We start from the raw sequence: 14,073 nt of genomic DNA on the forward strand, positions 1-14,073 counted from the left end.
TTTTGCTGTTCTACAAACCTGTGAAGTTTGATTAAAATCGGCGTGTATCACCTGGGAAACCTTACTTGTTAGTTATACAGTATTCTTATTTTGTAACACCAATTGCTAACTAACTTACGTATATATTCTCACTGAGTTCAAGATACGAGTATAATACTACAAAATTCTTTATTTAAAATAGAACGTAAAACTCAAAGATTTCATTTCATTTCATTTGCATTTGCAATTACAAACAAATTGGAGTGTCATCACCAGCGATGTACGGCAGTGGTGATTACGAAAGTACAGGGGGCGCCCAACTAAGTGTATTCTTATTCTTATTATTGTTCTTGCTGTTGTTTATGGGACTCAAGGGTTTGATAATGAAGGATGGGTGGGGTGCTGACTGCCACGGGTGCTGACTGCCACAGCCAATTATTGGTGCTGATTGCCACGACTGGCGCTGATTGCCAATATCAAGGTGCTGACTGCCACGATGGCGTGCTGACTGCCACGAGCCTGAGAGAAAGTTGCTAGAAGTAACATTACCGGACGCCAAGAAGCATGAAAGAAACTAGATGAACCTTAGGATCGTGTTGTTCAGACCAACACCTAGCAAAGGTCTCTGTATATACACTCATGTCCAAAATTATTGTCGCATGACTATAAATATGTTGTTCTAGTAATATAATTTGATAACGAAAAATGAAAAAAATGAAATGAAATCTTTGAGTTTTACGTCCCACGATTATGCCGGTTAGACTAAAGGAGACGGTGAGGATGAGTAATGAATGAAAATGGTGGGATGAAGAAAGTGGGAGGAAACGGGAGAATCCCGAGAAAACCCACGCACACGGTGTTTGTCCACCACAAAGTTCACTTGGCTGAGGCTGGTATCGAACCCGGGGCCCCTAGCACCAGAGGTGAACGCTCTACCACTGAGAATTTGATAACGAATTCTCCCGGTATTTTTTATAATGTTAGTATGTGTATAATCGGCAAAGACAAGTATGTGGTAAATTTCATGTCAAAAGAGCAGTAAATAAGAACAATAAAACGAAAATAAATTTTTCTTGTCCATTAGTTACATTTTATTTTACTCATTATGATTTTCGCATTTATTATTCTTTCCCTATGAAATTTACCACAAATATATTACTTCCTGATTATACACATATCAGTATTAAAAGTACTCTGCAAAATTATCAAATTATATTCTTACAAGAAGACAGTTATAGATATGGGACAATAATTTTGAACATGAGTGTACTTCAGTTTTGTCAGAGAGCGGTGCGTACAAAATTGGTACCATTTATGTATTCTCACTTGAACTTCCCATGTCAGCATGAACTGTGTACAGCTGCGCAAGTTGTTTCGAGCAGCTCTTGAAAGTTCCATCAAAAAAGCACTGCTGGCTGTCTCTCACAAGGGAAGTTCAGGATAAAGCACTCGCCTGCAGAGATACTAAGCATGGCATTCAAAGTCCCAATTCATGCTGATTACAACAACCTAATAAAATTCCTGTACGGTTGAGAACGGTTCGAGATATTTAACTTCATACAAGTTTATATGAGAAAATGAGGATATACGCATTTATACGTGTTAAGTTCAACATAATTAGTAAGGAATATTGACATACGAATTGAAAGCTATCGGAAGTAACAGAAAAAAAAAAGTGTTTCGCAATAACTAACGGGTTTGTTAGATACAACTAGTCATTGCATTGTTCACAATAATCATAGGTTAGAGATGAAAATTGATCACTGTTGTTCTTCTGTTTTATGAAGAAATGACGCAGGCAAAAGACTCCCTTGCACCATGAACATTTTATATGTGCAATTGCGTTGCATCCGTCAAGGGAACAGTTCGCAGAACCAAAGCAAAAAGCAAATTCGACAAGTGATTCAAAAGTTATAGGCCTATAATTTGTTCGTAACCTGCCTTGTAGAACGCAAACTGAAACAATCATCACTCATTTTCTCATATAAACTTCTAAGCTGAATATCTCGAACAATTCTCAACGTACAGGAGTTTTATTACCTGTTGTAATCAGCATGAATTGGTCATTCAAATGACATGCTTATTTCTCTGCAGGCGAGTGCTTCTCCCAAACTTCCCTTGTCAGCTGGCTTCAGACACTCATATCCATTAAATAATACAATAAAACAATTAATATAAACAATGAAATGTGCAAATTGTACATATAACAGAAAAGACAATCCCTTTATAAACATCCAAGCGTATGTCGTTACACTTAGTGAGCAACTTTGTAATTTATAGGAATCCACATAGATTTGCTGTGATGATTACTAAATTAATCCCTAATTATTCTCTACTAAATTAATTAATAATCATAAATTTAGTATGAGGGATTAATTCCTCTCTTTCCAAATACAGTTTCTCCCAGGCTCATGGCAGTCAGCACGCCGTCGTGGCAGTCAGCACCTTCATATTTGCAATCAGTCACAGTCGTGGCAGTCAGCACCAATAATTGGCTGTGGCAGTCAGCACCCGTGGCAGTCAGCACCTATCCGAAGGATGTATTATCAGGGACATTTATGACGAACTTGATGTTAAAAAGCTAGAGTTTCTTGATAATATATGGTTAAGCACTCCTTAATTGTCTCAAACCCCTCTATGGAGCGGTTTTATGCACATCTTGACAGCAAACTCTGCAATTCACTGAATAAGACACGTCTCATTGAAAAATTTACTCCATTGTTGCTGTCTCAAAACATTAACGTTTTGCAAGCGGAGAGAGATGCTGATGAAATGATCGTGTCGACAACTACTGATATGTATGCTACACAGCAGTCAGTTGCTATTGTTGATACAAATTTGTTGGTAATTATGATAGGACGCTTAAAACCAGAAAATCACCTGTACTTCCTAAAACCAAAATCTACCATAATAGTGCAGTAAATAAAGTTCAAATTTTAATGAAGAAAAGAAAGCTGAAAATTGATACAGATGTTGGGAATGATGTTCTGAACAACATACTAAAAGTCCCCTGAAATCCCAGGTGACCTTCGCCATCATATTGGAAAATGGCCACCGGAAGTGTCAAATGAACAATACCCAAATAAAAATAGCAATATCTTCGCTATGGTTGAACATAAAGAGATAAACTTAGTGTCGTTTTATAGAACATAGATAACAGAATACTTTTTAGAAGAGAAACAAATTTTTCATAAAACGCATACTTTTAGAAATATTTAGCTATAAATTCTAAAATTCCGAAAACTACCGTCAAACTGATTTAAAATTTTATTGAACTTAGGATGTAATTATTAACAAGTTTTATAAAGGAAGTAGGTAAACGCATCACTCAATTATCTGGTGATGATAGAGCAAGCACCTTCCTAATTCAGAGAATAAGTATGGCAGTGCAAAGAGGTAATGTAACCTCTATATTAGGAACCATACCACCAGGTAAAGAGCTAGAGGAGATTTTTCTCCTTTAAAACACCTTTCTTTATGTTATCTGATTTTCTTATGCTTGAAGAAGAAGAAATTGATTTGTATATAAAGTTATCTCTACTGTGAGATTTGCTTTAGGATTGTTCTGTTTATATACATGTTATTTATTCTTGTAATAGTTAAAATTTAATTTTTATCACTTGTTTGACCAGTAGTTGCAAGAAATAATCATATCATTATGTTATGATTTTTTCAGTAATAGATTGTATTTTCGCAGGTTTAATCTTCCAGTTATTGTATTTTCTATACTTGTCCGGTATTACTCAGCTCTTCTTTTTGTAAATTTGTTAAATTTTAAATGTAAAATAATTAGGCAAAAATTATAATATGTTAAAACATATTGTTAAATAAATATTCTGATTTGGTTTACGGTATTATTAACAAGTTAAAATTTGACATAGATGTTGATAAGGATTATTTAAATGACATACTAAAATCCTACAACTTCTTCGTTCGCCATATTGGAAAATGTACAAATGTCCGAAGTAATTGAAAGATAATATTTTGTTAAGTGAAATACAAAATCTGGACCGGGCTAAATATTTGAGAAACTGTAAATGCATACGATCCGAAGCCAATTGGGATTAATGGTGGTGCAAGGGGGATACATTATGACGTGTTTAAGGTTGTCTGGTGATTATAAAGGTTTAAGGTTGTCTGGGGATACATTATGACGTGTTTAAGGGTCTCTGCCATCTTGGTGATCGCCATCTTGGTGACCGCCATCTTGGAATCAACATGTTTATTTTAAATGGCAATATGGTCGTGTGACATATTAAACAACGTCCTCGTTCGAAGAGAACCCCAATGGTAAGGTTATTTTTCCAAAACCTACAACTGTTTTGAAGTTGTGAATAGATTTAGGATATGTTATATGTGAAATGTGCTGTGCAAAGTTTCGAATTGAAGGATAAAGTAAAAAGCAAGCTTTGTAACATCTCACATTACGTATTCTTTAATAACCAGGAAAAGAGAGAGTTAACACACATAAGACAATTACAATCACATGACATATTCAGCATGCCCACCGTTCTGTTCTATGCACATCCTTAACCGTGTGATCTTGTGCTTAGCATTGCGAAGCATAGTTGGTGATATTTGTTCACAGACAGTAATGATTCTCCTTTTCAGGTAGCCAATGTCAATAATTTTACACTGGTAGACAATAGCTTTAAAGTGCTCCCAAAGATAGAAATCAAACAGAGTCGGACACCTTGCTGGCCACTCAACTGGTCCATGCCGACCTACCCAACAACTGACAAAATGTTCATTGAACCATCGATTACATTAAGACCATAATGCCGCGGTGCCCCATCTTGTTGCCAATATTGATGAAACCACCCTTCCTCGTCCAACAAAAGTGGCATAACAATGTTGGCTGATGAATTTGCGGATTAGTTTTCGTACAGCACTGTCTGTCACCGGCTCGCTCTTTAAAGACGGATGTTATTGCTGAACTGCGTTCTCCAGCCAAAAGAAAGATTTCGATTCTTTCCTCTCGAGTTAGCATCCTGCCCTACCTACAAGAAAAAAAGATAAAGAGTCAATCGGTTCCTGTCTATACAATGTTCCACACATAACAAAATTTAAGTCTAAATCATAACATATTCTAGCCTAAATACATTCACAACACATACAAAACCGTTGCAGATTAAAAAAAAAAAAAAAAAAAAGCTTTACCGTAGGATTTCTCGGTATTGGGCAAAGTGTTCGGTACAGGGCTAATACAAATCTTAATTAGATAGATCTTCAAAGATGCAAGGTGCAGGTAAGGTAATGGTGTGGTGTAGAATATGGGGCGAAAAATTTATTGGACCTGTTTTCATTGCTGGGACCTATTGGAGCTATTTTCATTCATGGAACCTTGAATGCTGCACAGTATAGAGATATGCTTGAAAACACTTTATGCCACTTTGTTGGAAGAGGAAGGGTGGTTTCATCAATATTGGCAACAAGATGGGGCACCGCGGCATTATGGTCGTAATGTAACCGATGGCTCAATGAACACTTTCCGGGTTGCTGGATAGGTCGGCATAGACCAGTTGAGTGGCCAGCAAGGTGTCCGACTCTGTTTGATTTCTATCTTTGGGAGCACTTTAAAGCTATTGTCTACCAGTGTAAAATTATTGACATTGGCTACCTGAAAAGGAGAATCATTACTGTCTGTGAACAAATATCACCAACTATGCTTCGCAGAGTGCTAAACACAGGGTCACACGGTTAAGGATGTGCATAGAACAGAACGGTGGGCATGCTGAACATGTCATGTGATTATAATTCTCTTACGTGTGTTAACTCTCTTTTCCTGGTTATTAAAGAATACGAAATGTGAGATGTTACAAGGCTTGCTTTTTTACTTTATCCTTCAATTCGAAACTTTGCACAGCTCATTTCACATATAACATATCCTAAATCTATTCACAACTTCAAAACAGTTGTAGGTTTTGGAAAAATAACCTTACCATTGGGGTTCTCTTCGAACGAGGATGTTGTTTAATATGTCACACGACCATGTTGCCATTTAAAATAAACATGTTGATTCCAAGATGGCGGTCACCAAGATGGCAGAGAACAACCTTAAACACGTCGTAATGTATCCCCCTTGCACCACCATTAATCCCAATTGGCTTCGGATCGTATGCATTTACAGTTTCTCAAATATTTAGCCCGGTCCAGATTTTGTATTTCACTTAACAAAATATTATCTTTCAATTACTTCGGACATTTGTACATTTTCCAATATGGCGAACGAAGAAGTTGTAGGATTTTAGTATGTCATTTAAATAATCCTTATCAACATCTATGTCAAATTTTAACTTGTTAATAATTACATCCTAAGTTCAGTAAAATTTTAAATCAGTTTGACGGTAGTTTTCGGAATTTTAGAATTTATAGCTAAATATTTCTAAAAGTATGCGTTTTGTGAAAAATTTGTTTCTAATTAAAAAGTATTCTGTTATCTATGTTCTATAAAACGACACTAAGTTTATCTCTTTATGTTCAACCATAGCGAAGATATTGCTATTTTTATTTGGGTATTGTTCATTTGACACTTCCGGTGGCCATTTTCCAATATGATGGCGAAGGTCACCTGGGATTTCAGGGGACTTTTAGTATGTTGTTTAGAACATCATTTCTAACATCTGTACCAATTTTCAGCTTGTTACTAATTTGTTCCTTACTTTTTGCTAATTTGACTGCACTAAATAAGGGAAATTGTTACGATTTGTGATGATTGGTAAGAAAATGGAGTCTCTTTCTGCTTCGATAGCTGCATTACATGCATTAACAGGCTGTGACTCAGGATTAGCTCTTTTCAAGAAGGGCAAATATCTGCTCTCAGACTGATTCAAACAGATAATGAATTACCTTGCTCCAACTCTTTTTAATGATAAAAATCAAGACACTGGACTATAATGGCTACAGGAGAAAATTTCTTGGTGAGACTGTACGGCGGTAAGGAAGGTGAGGATCTTGATTCCCTTCTATATAGATATACAAAAACACTCTTGGGTGACTGTCATTCTTATCCACCCTTATCGTCGTTAAATTGCGAACTACCTCCAAACTCTGCAGCTGCCAGACAACATTCACTAAGAGCATACCTTCAAGTCCAGTTTTGGTTTGGCGATAAGCTCGAACCCACAGAATGGAGTTGGTACGTGAAAATGAAAATTTGGTTCCAGTATTAACAACTTTTCCAGCGGTGCCTGATGAGCTCTTGAATCAAATGTAAAATATCTCTTTGTAATGATTGCTCCAGAAGATGTTAATGTCGAAAAAATAGACTGTCCTATCTACTAAATTCTGTAAAAATTGCAGTAGAATGACCTGCACTAATGCTCAAAAAGTTATCTCTGATGAACAGATGAAGTTGTTGATGTCTTATAAACTACAGTTGTAGCTCCATGGAATTATGAACTATTATCTTAAATCATTTCTAATACATCCTGCGTTATTGTAAATACATCTGTTCATTATAAGTACATCAAACTCTAAAAATTTGAAAATGTATTTGAATTACAATTTATTATCTACAATTTTGAGGTGACATTATATTTATAAACAAAACAAAGAGGAAAAATAAAAGATTTTTATTCGATAAAAATTTCTTTTGAAAATTTAACTTAATTTAATAATTAATATCAAATAACACATTTTACTTAGCGTAATTAGGCGTTTAGAAGATGAAAATACATGTATATTTGTTCAAGTTACAGGAAAAAATATGAGCGAGTAACGAATTCTTGTTCCGCCATCTTTAGACGCCATTTTGAAAGTGAAGCCGGCGTGAGGTCGGTGGGAACTTTTAGTATGTTTTAAGGTTTAGTTTGAATTACCGATACTGAGAAATTCAGCTTTCATTTAATTAGTCCGATGCGATTCCTATATTTTGTTTATCTTTCCTAGAGTATATTAGAATATTTTCTATGGAAGCTCTTATCGCGTCATAAGAAGTTAGTATGTTTGTGTTTCTACCTTGTAGTTTGAAATTGAGATTATTTAATATTTCAAAGAAGTCAGCAAGATATGAAAGAGAAAATACAAATATGTCACCAATAAAAGAAATACAAAGTTCATCGTTTCCTACATTTGAGAGAAATATTTCCGCATCGGACTTAAGCTCGTACAGCCTACCTTTCGACAACCAACTAGTTTCAGTAGGAAACAGTAAAGTTTTATTTCCAGCACTGAGGCTGTCACAAAAAGCCTCGAAGAGACGAATATTCAGAGCACTTGACTTTACAAAATTAATAACTTAATTAGCCAATGATAATTCCTGCTTCAGGTTTTCTGGTAAAGTTTTTGCAGCTAAGACTTGCTTGTGAATTAAGCAGTGTGAACCAGTAATTGCAGGATTTCTGTCCTTTTCCAGCTTTATAAATCCAAACCGCGAATCTAACATTGCTGGAGCTCCATCGGTACACATTCCTACAACTCTGGCTAAAGTATGGATGAGCACAAGGCGAGTTGAGTCAAGATTTAAGACTGTCTCGACTTTACGTGTTCTGTCTCGAAATTCGCAAAGAGACAAAATACATTATTGGAAAGCTGAAGGTAAAATATACAATAAAAATGTAGGAAATTTGTAACTTTCTGATTAACCTGCAGCAATTTTCACAAGTTATGACAAGAAGCAACAGAAAAATATGGACATAACAGATAGTTAATGAGGCAAAATTTTTTGGCTTTTGAGTTGTCCGACTTTGACGTCAACAAATATTCTATGCCTTGTGAAATTTTCATTTGATAATTATCAGTCACAGCCCCATTTCTCTACAGGTTTCAAAACTAATACTTAAATTTCTTTGCCCATTTTCGATTATTTTAATATATAAATGTCTTCTAAAAGTGTACATGTGTGTTGTTTTAACCAGATTTGAAAACGAGTGTTTTCTGAACAACAAAATTGAAAATTGATTGTTCTTAGATTTCTTGCTTAATGTCAGGATTAAGGAGAAGGTTGGAAGTATAAGCTTTCGTACCCTGTTTGAGAACACATGATTTAATGTAACTAAACATATTCGCTTTCCGATTTATAGTTAAAAGAAGGAAAAAACAAAATCGTGTTTTCAGTTCATAATAATTAAACAACACATTGTGCAGTTCGAATACATTCACTCTCTCTTTCCATTCAGCTCAAGCCGCTTCAGATACCATATAGTTATATTTATTTACGAAGAAGTAATTGCTCAGTATGCAGGTTCTAATTACAACATATATGGCCAAACTGATTACTAGCCTAAAACGAGTTCATGTGCCGTACCTTTAAGACTGTGCTGGTACCTAGTGGCTGGTTTCGATATTTTTTCCAATATCAATACTTGTCGTTATAGGTTCTATATGATCTCATATATTAAAAATACATGGACGTCGTCACTAAAGACTACCGTCAAACCTTTGTCCCCTCCCCCGCTATCCATTATTTTTTCCTGCCTGGTGTGGGTAGGATGATGTCTGGTGTCACAAAATCCACATTCCAAAGAAATTAAACCGTAAAATAACTACTACGTACAGTATTTACTTGTTTTAAAATCCTGAAGTAGTCGTCTACACTTGTGCACTGGAAACACGTGTAGAATTTACGTAAAAGATTTGTTTCTTCCTCATGAGAGAAGATCTGATATAGGCTACTGTACTTATCACTACATCACAAGAATTTTTTAGTTTTCAAGTTTAGTCCGAAAACAGCAGTCAAAAGAGCTTTCTCCTGGTTATATGGTTAGCATATTCTTCTCCGATAGGGGTTACCAGAGAACGATTCCCGTCGGAAGTTCATGTGGTTCGGATCCCACGTTAAGCTGTAGGTTCATGTTTTTATAGCCTCACTGCTGAAAAGGGACGCTAAACTTCAACAAAAGAAAAAAGAAGTTATGGATCTGTGACATATGTGTATGGTACAGACGGAAAATGATTCCTTCCTGTTTTGCCTATTCCTGTTTCGCCTACTAGCTTCACAGCCATATTTATCAAGATTTCTACTTTATCAAGATTGTAGGCGAAACAGAAATTCCTGTTTTGTCTACTGTTAGGACAAAGGGAAATATTTGTGTTAAGGATTTTTCTTGGAATTTTAGCTTTACATGAATCCAGGATATTGACACAAGTCACCAAAAGGAAGTTGAAACGTTTTAGCATGAAATAAAACTAAGTGATCAGGATTGAAGAGGTGAAAATTAGAGAAGAGTTATCTTATTGTACATGTGCACATGTTTTATACTTTTTTTCTGTTTTCCAAATGCATGCAATAGGATACAGTGTCAACGTAATCCATTAAACATGTAGCTCTAGATTTTAATCTCTCCTTCAAAATATGAATTCGCTTATCTAAGCGTTGGTACTTCAATTTCTGCACTTTCGGCTGGTTCCTTACCTCCAGCAACAACATTAGACTTTCATTCTCCTGCTGTTCTTGCTTCAATAATTCCAACAATGTAAATATATTGGGATGATCATGAGACAATTTTCTATTCAGTTTTACCTGACGATTTTATGGCCTCATCTCCAAGAAGAACAACAGTGGCTTTAGATCCGAGTGTACATTTTATATAAATCTTCTCACCAATCTGATATTAATCACGCCTATTAATCTGATATAAATAACCTTCATATTCAAACAGTTTGCCTCCACGTTTAGTGTTAACAAAGGTCGACATATCTTTTAGGACCTTTAAAAAATATTCTCATAAAACACTTAGAAAACAATTCTATCTATAATTTTAAAAGATGTGCGGCACGAGCCCAGGAATAAGTCTATGGAATGTCTGAATTCACAATTATATGACACACATTTACTTCCCCCTTTGTTGTTCGTATTGTAGTTGTTTTCAACATCGCGACTATTCATACATTTTCGTCAATATTAAATTACTTATACTAAAATAAAATTCTCTAGAAAAATCCCCAACTCAAAAATTTCCCTGTCTTAATAGTAGGTGAAACAGGAATAGGCTAAACAGGAATTCCTATTTCGCCTACAATCTTGATAACGTAGAAATCTTGATATATATTGCTCAGAGATTAGTAGGCGAAACAGGAATAGGCAAAACAGGAAGACACCACGGAAAATAAAGTATTTAACAATTCACATATTTTCTTTTGCCAATAACTCGGGAACAAATTAATTAATTTGGATCTTTTTGTTGTTATCCTTAGAATAGTTCTAGTTTGATAACTTCCCAAAAACAGTACTCTAATAGATTAATTTGTTGTTGAGTTATAAGGAAAATAAATTCTGTCAACTGAAGAATAATTTCTTTCGTGACTGTACCAATCGAAACCTTGAATCATTCTAAAGATAATAAATGATATATATGAAAAAATTATGAAACTAAGTGAGCAGAATCTTCCTAATAAAAGTTTATTATTATTATTATTATTATTATTATTATTATTATTATTATTATTATTATTATTATTATTATTATTATTATTATTATTATTATTATTATTATTGTTGTTGTTATTATTTTATTATTATTATTATTCAATTGGTAGAAAATATTTTTCCATAACTGTACTTCAATGGAACTTCGAATATTTATAGCCAAGGGCACGTAGTATTTTTCGAGATACATTTTGTCTGTATACCTGAACGAGGTGCACCAGTGTCAACACCTAAATTTAAAAAAAAAAAAAAAGTTCGAAAAATGTGATTTTATGGATTATGGTACATGTGAATAGTGTGATTCAAATGATAATTATGTTCAAACTATGAATCTAAGATAATTAAGGTACAAGCAGCAGTTTCTTAAGTGGAAGTCTATAATTTTCTTAGAAACCCCGTTATTGAAAGTATCGGTTTCAATTTAGGAGCCTATTTACGTTTTAAGACTAATCAACATATTTTCTAGCATCCGTGTATTTAACATAAGACGATATCCTCAAAAAGTATTGGGTCAATTTTGTTTAAGCGTTTAGTGATTTTTTTAAAAGAATATATTAACCCGAGATAGCCCAAGGGGTGCCTCGGAGGCACCCTGATCAACTTTTAATGCCATTATTCTTAACAGGTATTTCGTGCCGTGTTCTGCGCTCTAGAATTCTCCTATCTCTTTGAAATACACCCTCTGATAGCGTTTCCTAAGCTCATTTTTTTTTTTTTACTTTACCTCAGAAAAATAGGGTAATACTAACGTAAAGGCCTAAGGGGTGCCTCTGAGGCACCTATTGAAGTATGTACTTTTCTAATTATTTGACACTATTCATTTTTTTTATCACCATTGACAAATGATTCCATAGCAAAGTAGTGACTAGCTTTTCCTATTAATGACGGAAGATACAAATGGTCGCGGTGGGTTCAGATAGCTTGTATATGCAGCAGGGAGTCTCGGAGGCACCCCTTGGACCCTTTAAGGGTAAAATTAGCTTGGGCTTTCTAGGGTTAAAGAATGCTTTAAGTTAGGTTAGGATTTATATTTCTGGGCTTTCGGCACCTATGGGCATTTAGCCCATCACGTATGAGGGATAACGTCCCTCGGTGATCACACTATTCGGGGAAAGGCAAGCGACCTGGGACCTGTAAGTGAAGTACCACCCCGGCATTTGCCTGGTGTGAATGAGGAAAACCCAGGAAAACCTCATTCAGGAAGCTTTTTACACTTTTTCGACGGAATGTCCCCACCGGGAATCGAACCCGGGATCGCTTGCACCGACAGCGAGAACGTTAGCGACTACGCTACGCAGTGCCGCAAGAAAAATGCTTTAGGTTGAACATTCCACTAGATTCTTCTATGTAGTGATATTTTATGCATTCGAGTTTATTGACATTTTTTCTGTAACATTTTTTCTGTAATCTTGATAAAACTTTCGCAGGTCTGTTGTTACTGTCAGATAAGTGTTCCACATAACACTTCTAAATTTTAGAAGGTGTCTAATATTAAATTAATATATTTTATTTAATTTTCTGTTTGGAGAGTTAGAAGTATAGCTATATTCTTATCTACTTTATTTACCTTCAGTTTACAGTATAAAATGTGTGTACCATTTGTTTCGTATCCAAAAGAACACTTTGCTTAAAATAGCTTTTCAACTGAACTCATGAATTGAATATAACCATATTATTTGCTGTTAAAAACCCACCATGAAACGTGCCAGTGTGTTAACTATGTTGAATAATGTCATTTGCGTCGTAATGAGCCGTAAATAGAAGAACATTAAAATTTCGTAGCTCTTTTTATAGGTTTTTACGTATGGAGACACACCCTCACACGTTACATGTTCCTCAGTCTATCACTTATTTTTCGTTTTCTCACCGCACAGTGATAGGAAGAACATTCAGTAATGTGGAAAATTAATTTAATACCTTTTCGTTTATCACCACACACGAACCTCCTCACCAATCAACTTATGTTATTTGCTATCACGTGCCAAGTATACGCCAGTTACGACGGAGTTACGAAATCTAACACTTTCCGAGTGCTCTTCCTAAAATAACTTGACTTTGCTTCTTCCTCAAATCCCTATCCAACTGCCACCCACCTCCTTCCCGCTTGTAATTAACGACAGTATCTGCAAGGACTAGCCCCTAGAAGATAGAAGCTGCATAATATCAGGTAAGGTCTTTTCATATTATTGCTCTGAAGTTCATTAGCATATTTAGTGTACTTGTAAGCAAGTGAGTTCAATGATCTTCTTGTTTATTGATAAGATGCATGTGATTTTAATTTTGTGTTAATTTTATATTCGTGAGTGGTTATATACTGAACACGATTCGGAAGTTATATGTGAACAGATTGTGTTCAAGAGTAAAGATTCGTGACATTTGACAACATCGTTCTGTCAAACATGTCACTGTCAAGAAACACAAATGCACGTTGTTCACTTTGTAATGAACGTCTTTTTGCTAAAATTGTCTGGTTGTACAGATTAAACTGTCTGTATACGGAAATATGACAACGTATTGAATTACAAGGAATAAATAATATTTTCGCATATAACACTATTAAAAGACATGAGATTTCGATTTAAAATCTTGTGTGTTTGGAAAGTCCGTTACTTAATTTCTTTTGTCGTTAAAAAATCATTCAATGTTTAAATTTCACATTTCATCGTTTTGGTGCCAAGCTTATCGTATTTATTGTTATGCGAATTTTAATAGAAGGTTTTAATTTG

At 35.0% G+C, this 14,073-nt stretch overlaps 1 protein-coding gene across 2 annotated transcripts in view; it reads left to right on the plus strand.

Moving 5' to 3' along the window:
• Positions 1-13,306: 13,306 nt before the first annotated feature.
• Positions 13,307-14,073, plus strand: part of LOC145660683 (uncharacterized) — a 198,023-nt gene continuing 197,256 nt past the window's right edge. Inside the window, exon 1 of one of the 2 annotated variants that reach the window (XM_081726028.1) lies at positions 13,307-13,514. The gene's annotated coding sequence lies outside the window, so the exon portion shown is untranslated. The remainder of the gene's footprint in view (positions 13,515-14,073) is intronic. The other variant, XM_081726035.1, reaches the window with a different exon arrangement.

The sequence above is a fragment of the Thermobia domestica genome, chromosome 1 (genome assembly GCF_964235325.1).
Source record: "Thermobia domestica chromosome 1, izTheDome1.hap1.1, whole genome shotgun sequence".
Lineage (NCBI taxonomy): Eukaryota > Metazoa > Arthropoda > Insecta > Zygentoma > Lepismatidae > Thermobia > Thermobia domestica.